Below are 11,293 nucleotides of genomic sequence, written 5' to 3' on the forward strand. Positions count from 1 at the left end.
CCCCCATTCCATACATATCCATTGCCAATCCAAAAGTCTCTTTAATGCCACTATCATATCTGGCACCTTCACCACCCCAATAACACATTTCAGGCACTCACCTCTCTTTGTATTAAAAAAAAACCTGCCCTGCAAATCTCCTTTGAACTTTACCCCTCTCGTGTTAATTATGCCCTCTCATATTTGATATTTCTAAACTGGGAAAAAGATTCTGACTGTCTTCCCCATCCATGTCTCTCGATTTTACATACTTCTATTAGGTCTTTCCACAACCTCCAGCATTCCAGAGAAAAGTCCCAAGCCTGTCCTACCTTTCCCTATAGCTAACAGGCTCCTAATCCAGGCATCATTCTGCTAAACCTCAAAGCTAAACTAAACTAAATCTCCCCTGGATCCTTTTAAAGCTTCTACATCCTTCCTGTAATGGGGTGACCAGAACTGCATGCAATACTCCAAATGCGTCCTAACCAAAATACTATAAAACTGCAACATGTCTTCCTGACTCTTATACTCAATGCCCTGGCAAATGATGGCAAGCATACCAGGGCAAGACCTGGGTGTGATGACAGATACTGCCTTTAGAGGCAGCACTTCATGTCAAAGCTATGGATGGAGGGTGGGACTGTGCCCATGATGGACCAGTCTGAGTCCGCCATTCTCAGATTCTTACATTAATGAAAGAATTGTCTTTGTAATTGTCAAACTAGATCATAATGCAACCAGTCAGGATGCCTTCTACAGAATATCTGTAGATGTTTGTTAGAACATTCGGAGATATAACAAACTGTAGGGGCACAGGGATTGGTCCAGATCATCGAACCCTCTGATTGGTAGAAGAGGTGAGGTGGTGCGCAGGTAAAGGTACCGAGCAGTCTGGTTTAGAACTCCAAGAGAGACAGTAAGATTTATGGTTGTCTGTCGTTTAGTGCGTTGGTTGTCACGGTTGTTAATCTTACAATAAACGTCTACCTCAACGCACATCGCCTACGACACGCCATAGTGGTGACCCCGACGTGATCACAGATCACCAAGATGTCCCATCGGGAGGCATCGACGCCGCACGCAGTCGGCGTTCATCTGCCCCCATTCTGGGCCCACCAACCACGCCTGTGGTTCGCCCAAGCGGAGGCACAGTTCCACCTCCGGGGAGTACAGGAGGACGAGACCAGGTTCTACCATCTATTGAGCGTCCTGCCGTCGGAGACGTCCGCACGGGTCGCACAGTACGTCACCGACCCGCCAGAGACCGGCAAGTATGCGGGCCTCAAGGCGCTGCTGCTGAAAACCTTCGGCCGCAGCCAACAACAGCGGGCCAGCACACTCCTGCACTTACCTGAGCTCGGGGACCGACCGCCGTCGGTCCTCATGACGGAGATGATGACTCTAGTGGGAGAACACACCAAATGCCTCATGTTCGAGGAGGCATTCCGCGAAAAGCTGCCAGAGGACGTCCGCGTAGTCCTAGCAGACGTTACTTTCGGGGACCCGATGGACTCCTCTTCCCCCGGTCGCCTTGCCACTGCCGCCTCCGGCTCCGTCAGTTCCCCCTCCTCCCGCGGTGCCGGCTTCCCCGTCCCCACCCCCGGTGGGGCCTCCCTCTCCTCTCCGCACCCGCTCCGGTCGGGTGGTCCGGGCACCTGCCCGGTACCGCGCCGAGGGTTCTGGGGGGGGGGGGTCATGTAGGGGCACAGGGATTGGTCCAGACCATCGAACCCTCTGATTGGTAGAAGAGGTGAGGTGGTGCGCAGGTAAAGGTACCGAGCAGTCTGGTTTAGAACCGAGAGAGACAGTAAGATTTATGGTTGTCTGTCATTTAGTGCGTTGGTTGTCACGGTTGTTAATCTTACAATAAACGTCTACCTCAACGCACATCGCCTACGACTCGCCATAGAACCTCTTTAAATTTCTACAAAGTATAGGTGCTGGCATACACCTTTGTGGTTAATTCTATGAACTGGGCCCAGGACAGGTCATCCAAGATCATCTCTGTACACGATAAAACACAACACCTTGAGCAGATGTTTGAGTGCCACAGCTGTAGTTCAGTTGTCAACACTGATTCAGTGTTGTGGGTTTAAAACTTACTTCAGAAACTTAAGCACAAAATTGTTGGCTCATACTCCATTACAGTCATGCCATCTTTTGCGTAAGACATGAAATTGAGCTGTCTCGCGTGGACATAAAATAATCCATGGTAATTTTAACAACGAGGAGCAGAGGAGATAGGCCCAATCCCAACATTTGCCCCTCATTCAAACTCACAAAAATAGACACATATGGACAGACACAAAATGGTGGAGTAAGTCAATAGGTCAGGCAGCATCTCTGGTGAGAAGGAATAGGTGACATTAAAGATTAAGATCCTCCTTCAGTCTTCTGCCTCACTAAAATAATTATCTGGTCAGTATCAATCATTGTTTGTGGAACTTTGCTGTGTGCAAATTGGCTAGTTAGTTTACGGCATCACCACTTAAAAATTCCTTAATTGATTATAAATGACCTTGGAGTGTCTAGAAAGGAATAAGAAAGATGACAAATAAATGTAATACTTTCTTTTCACATGCAATTCACATGCAATTCACTGTGCTAAACTACAAAACTGAATAGAAAATAGTTTTTTAACACAAAAAATAAATTAATACAGTAAATTAAATTAGTCCCTGTTGATATGAGAGTTAACAGTCCTGATGACCTGTGGGAAGAAACTCCGTCTCATCCTCTCTGTTTTCACAGCGTGACAGCGGAGGCGTTTGCCTGACTGTAGCAGCTGGAACAGTCCATTGCTGGGGTGGTAGGGGTCCCCCATAATGTTACTGGCTCTGGATCTGCACCTCCTGATGTATAGGTCCTGCAGGGGGGCAAGTGTAGTTCCCATAGTGTGTTCAGCCGAACGCACTACTCTCCGCAGAGCCTTCCTGTCCTGGGCAGAGCTGTTCCCAAACCAGATTGTGATGTTCCCGGACAAAATGCTTTCTACAGCCCCAGAGTAGAAGCACTGAAGGATCCTCAGAGAGACTCTAAATTTCCTCAACTGTCTGAGGTGGTAAAGGCGCTGCCTTGCCTTACTCACCAGTACGGCAATGTGTGTTGTCCATGTCAGATCCTCTGTGATGTGGACTCCCAGGTATTTAAAGCTGCTCCCCCCATCCACAGTAAACCCATTTAACTCCAGTGGCGTGTACGTCCTCGGATGTTGAGCCCTTCTAAAGTCTACAATCAGCTCCTTAGTTTTTGTGACATTCAAGAGGAGGCTGTTGTCCTGACACCAGAGTGCCTGATCAACCACCTCCTTCCGGTAGGCCTTCTCATCGTTGTTGGAGATCCGGCCCACCACCACAGTGTCATCAGCAAACTTGATGATGGAGTTGGAGCTGAACCTGGCCACACAGTCATGTGTGTACAGGGAGTACAGTAGGGGGCTAAGGACGCAACCCTGGGGGGATCCTGTGTTCTGGGTAAGGGGGTTAGAAGTATGTCTCCCCATCTTGACCACTTGAGGCCTTATTCACTGGAGGTGGCTGAAGGCAACCCAATTCAGGACCTCTCCGGGTTACGAATACCCACCATATGGACACCCTGTACATATGAGTGTGTGTTTGCGAGATTGGTGAGAAGGATGGGGATGAATTTGCTGGCTGATGCAGAGCTTCAGGCATCTTCCGCCAGGCAGGAATAAGGCATTTGGTGTGCTTTCAACTCTCACTAAGCTGCAACAATCGAGGGCTGGCTCGAGCCGAACAAAGCTGCAAGCATTGAACAGACTTAATCACTGAGTCAGTGAGACCAGCTGGTGGACACTCTTCACATCGCTTGCTCACTGTCTCATCACAGCTGTTTCTGTGATCCTCTCTCACAAATTGTGTTTGTTCATTTTGGACCTACAAACCGTTTGGGCTCCGGAAACAGTTCAGAAGACTTGGATTGTACTTTCCCGAAAGTCGGACTTTCAAGAGCGTTTTATTGTCATATGTCCCAAAACGGAACAATGAAATTCTTACTTGCAGCAGCACAACAGACATTGAAACATAGTACTTGTAAACACCAAAATAAACAGCAAATCAGAAGTTCAGTATCTGTGTATATATGTGTGTGTATAAAACAAACAAACAATAATATTGCAAAGACAAAAACAATGTCCCCAAGTCTATATAGTTTGGAGCTTATTTCAAGGTTGTAGTGTTTAAAAGCCTGGTCATTATTGAGAAGCTGCTCGTGAACCTGGATGTTACAATTTTCGAGCTTCTATAACTTCTTCCCGATGACAAGAATGAAGTGAGAGTGTGGCCAGGTGATGTGGGTCTCTGATGATGCTGGCTGCCTATTTGAGGCAGTGAGTCCTGTAGATTCTTTCAATGGTGGTGAGGTCAGTGCTCATGTTGCCGAGAGACCTGATAGAAGTATATAAATTTATGAGAGACATAGATAGGGTAGAAAATCAGAACCTTTTTCTCTGAATGGAAAAATCAAATACAAGAGGACATAGCTTTAAGTTGAGAGAGGCAAAGTTTAAATGAGATGTGCCAGGCAAGTTATGTACACTGAGAATAGAGAGTGCCTGGAACGCGCTGCAAGGGTGGGTTGAGGCAGATACTATGGTGGCATTTAAGAGGCTTTTGGATAAGCACATGGATATGCGTGGGATGGAGGGATGGTCTTGGCATCATGTTTGGCACAGATATTGTGGACCAAAGGGCCTGTTCTCTGTTCTATATTCTAAGAATGGAACCCTGTGGAGCTATATTAAAATATGAGAGACATAGGTATGAAAGATAGTAGGAATCATTATTTCCACAGTGGGCTGACTAAATGTGAGTCCAGAGGTGAGAGGAAAGAGGTTCAGAGGGGATTCAGCGGAGAACATTTTTCAATAGACAGTGGTTGATATCTGGAACAAGCTGCCTGGGGATGTTATGGGGCAGATGCAAACACAATGCTTCAGCGATAAGGCATAGGAAGCTACAGACATAATGCTGGCAAATTAGTGTAGATAGGTACAACAGGGACGGCACAGTGGTGCAATGGTAGAGTTGCTGCCTTACAGTGCTTGCAGCAACGGAGACATGGGTTTGAACCCAACTATGGGTGTTTTCTGTACGGAGTTTGTACGTTCTCCCCGTGACCATGTGGGTTTACTCCGAGATCTTCAGTTTTGTATAAGTTTGATGGTGAATTGGTTTGGTATGTGTAAATTGTCCCCAGTGTGCGTCGAATAGTGTTAATGTGCGGGGATCGCTGGTTGGTGCGGACTTGGTGGGCCGAAAGGCCTGTTTCTGTGCTGTACCTCTACTGTCATGGACATGATGGGCAATGGAGTTTGTTTCTGTGCTGCAGACTCTAAATTTCATTTTTTGATTTACCATCCAATGTACCATCCATCTATATCTTTCTGCAGTTTAAAACTTTCATTCTTCCTGTGTCTACATATCTAGTGAGTTGAAAAGAGCAGGAATTGAGAGAGCATCTATATAAAGGAAAAGAGAATGCACCAGAGCAATTTGAAAGCTGCATAATGAAAATTGCAGTGTGTTGTTACTGGTAAGGCAGGTAAGTTTTCTAAAGCAGTTAAGTGATTTCTAAATATTGAATTTAACTCATTTAAAAATCATGTGGAAGTAAATAATTTATTATCACGCAACTGATTATTCCACCGTGTGGCGCCGCGATGGCAGCCTTGCCTTCAGACTGTCTGTCCTTTTTGTAGTTTTTTGTTATTTTTGGTAAGTTTTAAAAATCTGTGTTAATGTTCTGGTCTGTTTTATGTGGGGGTAGGGGAAACATTTTTTCAATCTCTTACCTTGCCGGAGTTGCGATTGTTTTCCGGATCATATCTCCGGTCGCTCTGCGGCCTAACATCGTGGAGCTGGAGGCCTTGCCTGGGACTGACTTTGAGCCCCCATGGGGCATGGACTTACCATCTGAGCGTACGATTCCTTGCCTGGATCGATGCTTCAACCGCGGCCTGTGGACTTTATTATCAAGGAGCTCGCAGTCTCGGGTTGAGACCGGTCGGGAGCTCCAAGCCGCACGATGTTCGACAAGCCCTGACCTGGGGTAGATCGCCCGGTGCAGGGGAGTTGAGATCCCCCCCGATGCAGGAGGCTACGGGAGGCTACGGGAGTCAAGATCGTCCCGTCAACGGAAGGTTAGAGGCCCCCGACCGCTAGAGGACAAAGAAGGGAGAGATTGAACTTTTTTTCGCTTTCCATTACAGTGAGGAATGTGGAGGAGTCACTGTGGTGGATGTTCATGTTAAAATGTATTTTATGTATTTTGTGTGTCGTGTTGCTTTTTATTGTTATGACAGTATGGCAAATTAAATTCCTTGTATGTTGCAAAACATACTTGGCTAATAAAGTATGATTGTGAATTGTGAAATAAATTAAGTGATAGGAAGACAGGAGATATGTTGCTGCTGCAATATGAGGCAGTTTGCAGATAATTTTGTCCAAGATGTGATAAATGTTTGCAGCTTGAAGGACATTGGCTCCTAGCTGGAATCTCAGCTGCATACATTGTGAAACATCAGGGAAGGAGAAAGCAGCTGGGCTTTTGGTTCCAGGAAGCACAACACTGCTTGGATTAAATACTTTGACATTTGTATGTGGGACAGAAGGGTGTGACTGATAGTGAGGCACGTATGGGGTCTAGGAGTGCTATTTCAGATATCACAGTCCCTCATATGTCCAATAGATTTGAGATTCTTACAACCCACGGGAACAAGTGCAGGATCTGTGGGGAGGAAGTGGAACCGACCATGGCACCCTGGTACAGGAAGCTGTGAGGAGTAAAAAGAATGTAGTCGGGACCAGTGTGGTTCCAAGTTCTGGCAATGGGTCTTGGATCTGAAATGTTAACTGTTTCTCTTTCCACAGATGTTGTTGACTTGTGTGAATTTGCACCATTCGGTGTTTTTTTTGCTGATTTCTGGGATTCTGGTTTTTTTTCTCCAGTATTTAATATTCACCAGCAATATGAATATGAATTTCATATTCACACATGAATATGAAATATATGAATATATTAGTCATATATGGATGGATTCCCGTTTGGTCCCTATTATGTGCTATTAAACTCAATTATTATAATTTTGCTCTTTATCGGCATAAAATGTCTTAGGATTTATTTAATTTTATACACCAATATATTTGGACATGTACATGGCTAGGAGCCATTTAGAGCGATATCGCCAAACATAAACAATTGGGATTAGTGTAGATTGCCACTTTGGTCAGTATGCACAAACTGAGCCAAAAGGCATGTATTAGTGCTGTACCACAGCATGGATGTAATATGTACATTAGGTAAGAAAAAGAACAAGCAATAGGATATATGAACTTCAAATTCCAGTGCCTGACCCATTGAATTCCTCCAGCACTTTGTGTTTTGCGGGCAGTTTCTTTGGTAGTGGTCATTGAAACAGATTGCATATATGAAATAAACATAGGTAGGAAATACTCACCAGATCACCAAGTAGTTAATGATTTGGATTTGGAATCCTTCATCAGAAAGAGAAAAAAGTCAGTTCTCTGCAATACTTGGATAGACCAGAGAAATATCTCTGATAATGCATGGCAAATGGGGACAAATTGTCCCGCCACTTTCAAATGTATTTTGTTATGCGTGACAAAAATAAACTTAACTCAACTTAACCTACTATTATCAGTCTAAAGGGTCCTGATCTGAAATGTATTATGATGTCCTCTATCCTATACAATACAATACAATACAATACAATACAATATATCTTTATTGTCATTGTACCCAGGGGTACAACGAGATTGGGAATGCGCCTCCCATACGATGCACTAATTTAGGTAATTTAGACAGCAGCAACCCAACGAAACGAACAGTTGTAACAGTTTTGGACAGGGTAAAGTGCAAGTTGATCTATGCGTTGTGGCCATCCGGCTCAGCAGGACCGGTTCATAGCAGCTATGGCCCTGGGGATGAAGCTGTTCCTGAGTCTGGAGGTGCGGGCATAGAAGGCCTTGTATCGTCTGCCCGATGGAAGGAGTTCGAACAGACTGTTGCAGGGGTGTGAAGAGTCTTTGTGGATGCTGGTGGCTTTTCTGAGGCATCGTGTGTTGTAGATGCCCTCCAAGTCTGGTAGCTGTGTTCCGATGGCCCTCTGAGCTCTATGGACTACCCGCTGTAGAGCTTTCCTTTCTGCCTCCGTGCAGCTGAGGTACCACACAGGGATTCCATGCGTTAGGATGCTCTCTATGGTGCAGCGGTAGAAGGTCTTCAGCAGCTGTTGGGGTAGACCAGACTTTTTCAGTGTTCTTAAGTAGAACAGTCTTTGTTGTGCCTTCTTGACCAGCGCAGCAGTGTTATTGGACCATGTTAGGTCCTCCGAAATGTGAGTGCCCAGAAACTTGAAGCTGGACACTCTCTCCACACTGACCCCATTGATAGAGATCGGGGCATATTCCCCGTTATGTGACCTACGGAAGTTGATGATCAGCTCCTTGGTCTTGGTGGTATTTAGGGACAGGTTGTTATCCGAGCACCAGTCCGCCAGGTTCTGCACCTCCGCTCTATAGTTTGTTTCATCCCCGTTGGTGATCAGCCCGATCACCGTTGTGTCATCTGCAAACTTGACAATGGTGTTGGTGTCGAATGCAGGAACACAGTCGTGTGTGAAGAGGGAGTAGAGCATGGGGCTCAGAACACAGCCCTGTGGTGTGCCGGTACTCAGGGTGATAGTGGAGGACAGGTGCGGGCCCATTCTCACTGCCTGCGGTCGTTCCAGCAGGAAGTCCAGGATCCAGTCACATAATGACGAGCTAAGGCCTAGCTGGTGGAGTTTGGTGATGAGCTTGGTGGGGATGACCGTGTTGAAGGCGGAGCTATAGTCTATGAATAGCATCCTCACGTACGTGCCCTGTCTCTCTAGGTGAGTCAGGACAGTGTGAAGAGCCAGAGAGATGGCGTCCTCTGTAGATCTATTTGCCCTGTATGCAAATTGATGTGGGTCCAGTGAGTCAGGGATGCTGGATTTGATGTGTGAGAGGACTAGCCTCTCAAAGCACTTCATGACAATCGGCGTTAGGGCAACCGGGCGGTAGTCGTTCAGGTTGGAGATCTTTGCTTTTTTCGGCACCGGAACTATGATAGCCGACTTCAGGCACTTGGGGACCGTAGCCAGAGATAATGACAGGTTAAAGATCTTGGTGAATACCTCAGCCAGCTGTTCAGCACAGTCCTTCAGTACCCTTCCTTGAACACCATCCGGTCCTGCAGCCTTGCGTGGGTTGACCCTTTGCAGAGCGCGTTGTACCTCCTGTGTGCTCAGTTGCAAGACCTATTCTGATACCTCTTCCCTCATATCCATCCAGGTACATCAGCAGTGCTTCCAGGTGAGACATTCCAAGTTCTTATCCTACCTATCGTAGATCTTAGATCTATGGAGTTGTATAGCATCAAAACATACTCTTTGGCCTAGCTTGTCCATGCTGACCAAATTGACGATCTACACCAAACCCAATTGTCTGTGATTGGTCATATTCTTTATCCTCATTTACTGCATCCGGCATTCCCGATGTGGCCTCCTTGATGTTGGCGACCGTTTGGCCGAAGACTTGTACTCAGTCTGCCAAGGCCTGGTGGATCTCTTAGTTACTAACCATTTGAACTCCTCCTCCCTTTTTATACTGACCGTTCCGTCCTGGCCCCTTTCCTTTGCCAGAATAAGACCACACACAAACTGGAGGAGCAGCACCTCATATTCCACTTGGGTATTTGTCTCAGAATACAGTTCGTAGGTTCTCGGAGCAGAATTAGGCCTTTCGGCCCATTAAGTCTACTCCACCATTCATTCATGGCTGATCTATCTTTCGTTGTGCACTGTGCATTGTCCGTACTTGCATTGGTCCTCAATGTCTAGTATCAGACACGATGCTTTGCCCCATTGCCTCCGAGGTAATTGCCTCAGAATAAAAGGATGTTCCTTTGGGAAGGAGATGAGGAGGAATTTCTTTAGTCAGAGGGTGATGAGTCTGTGGAATTTATTGTTACAGAATAACTCAATGGATATTTTTATGGCAGAGATAGATTCTTGATTAGTACGGGTGTCAGGGGTTATGGGGAAAAGGCAGGAGAGAGGGATTCAAAGGGAAAGGTAGATCAGGCATGATTGAATGGCGGAGTAGACTTGATGAGCCGAATGGCCTTATTCTGCTCCTTTCACTTATGAATGTGGAGAAGCTGGCGACGATGAGCCAGAGGAGGGTGGGGCTGCCCCAGAGGAGGGTAGCACCCCAGAGCTGCCGAGGGGGCAGGGCCTGTGGTAAGGGGAGGGGGCTGGCGACGCCAAGTCGGCAGAAGTCGGGGCTTGATGAAGACGGCCTGGGTGGGGCGGGGTTTGGGGACATAATGCACCAGGGTGGACTGGTTCTGGTTCTGGTTGATTACTGCGCAAACACCTCATAAGTGATTATCTCGTGCAGATCGGAGTGAGTAGAGTAATGAATAAATTTTGAAGTGGGCCTTTTTGACCAAGTTGAGGAGATCTAGTTGCTCAATCCCCTTTTCAAATGACGTAACATTGGGAGCAGCACGTGTGTTGGGTGGTAACATATTCCATTCACTTATCATCCTTGGGTAAAGGGAATATTGGTAGCAAAGTTTATTGAAATTTAGCGAATTGATGATGTAGGGACCGGTATTTTGTCGTGATTCATGGCAGTTGGTGCTCTGGGATGACGGAAGATTTGATGGCTTGATTTTGTGAATCTCCTTGTAAATTGCAATAAGACTTATCCTGATTCTGCGGAGCTCCAGTGTATCCCATCCGAGAGAAGTCAGCATATTATTCACGCTTGATTTGCGCTTGTTGTCATTACATAGAAAGCGGGCTGCTCGGCTTTGTACTTTCTCCAGGGTGATCTTGTTGTTGTTGTTGAATGGATCCTATACGGCTCCACAATACTATGTGTGCAGATAGACACAAAATGCTGGAGACAGACAGCATCTCTGGAGAGAACGAATGGGTGACGGGTGGAATTTATTGTTACAGAATAACTCAATGGAGTTTGTATTGGGGCGGGCGCAAAGATAATAGAGGACCAAGATGGACCACTATGTCGAAATCGCGTATACTGAAGTGTAGTACGCAAAGGAGCGGAACATCTGCCATTTTAGTAAGCAAAACCCCCCATTCGTTATGCCTCTCGCAGTATAATCTGTGTTGTGGGGGAACAGTATGTGTGATGATGCCATTAAAATGCAGAAATATCTCATCTATCAACTCACATTTTTTTGTTATTTTTATTTTTACATGTTTTCCCCCTGC

The sequence above is a fragment of the Rhinoraja longicauda genome, chromosome 3 (genome assembly GCF_053455715.1).
Source record: "Rhinoraja longicauda isolate Sanriku21f chromosome 3, sRhiLon1.1, whole genome shotgun sequence".
Lineage (NCBI taxonomy): Eukaryota > Metazoa > Chordata > Chondrichthyes > Rajiformes > Arhynchobatidae > Rhinoraja > Rhinoraja longicauda.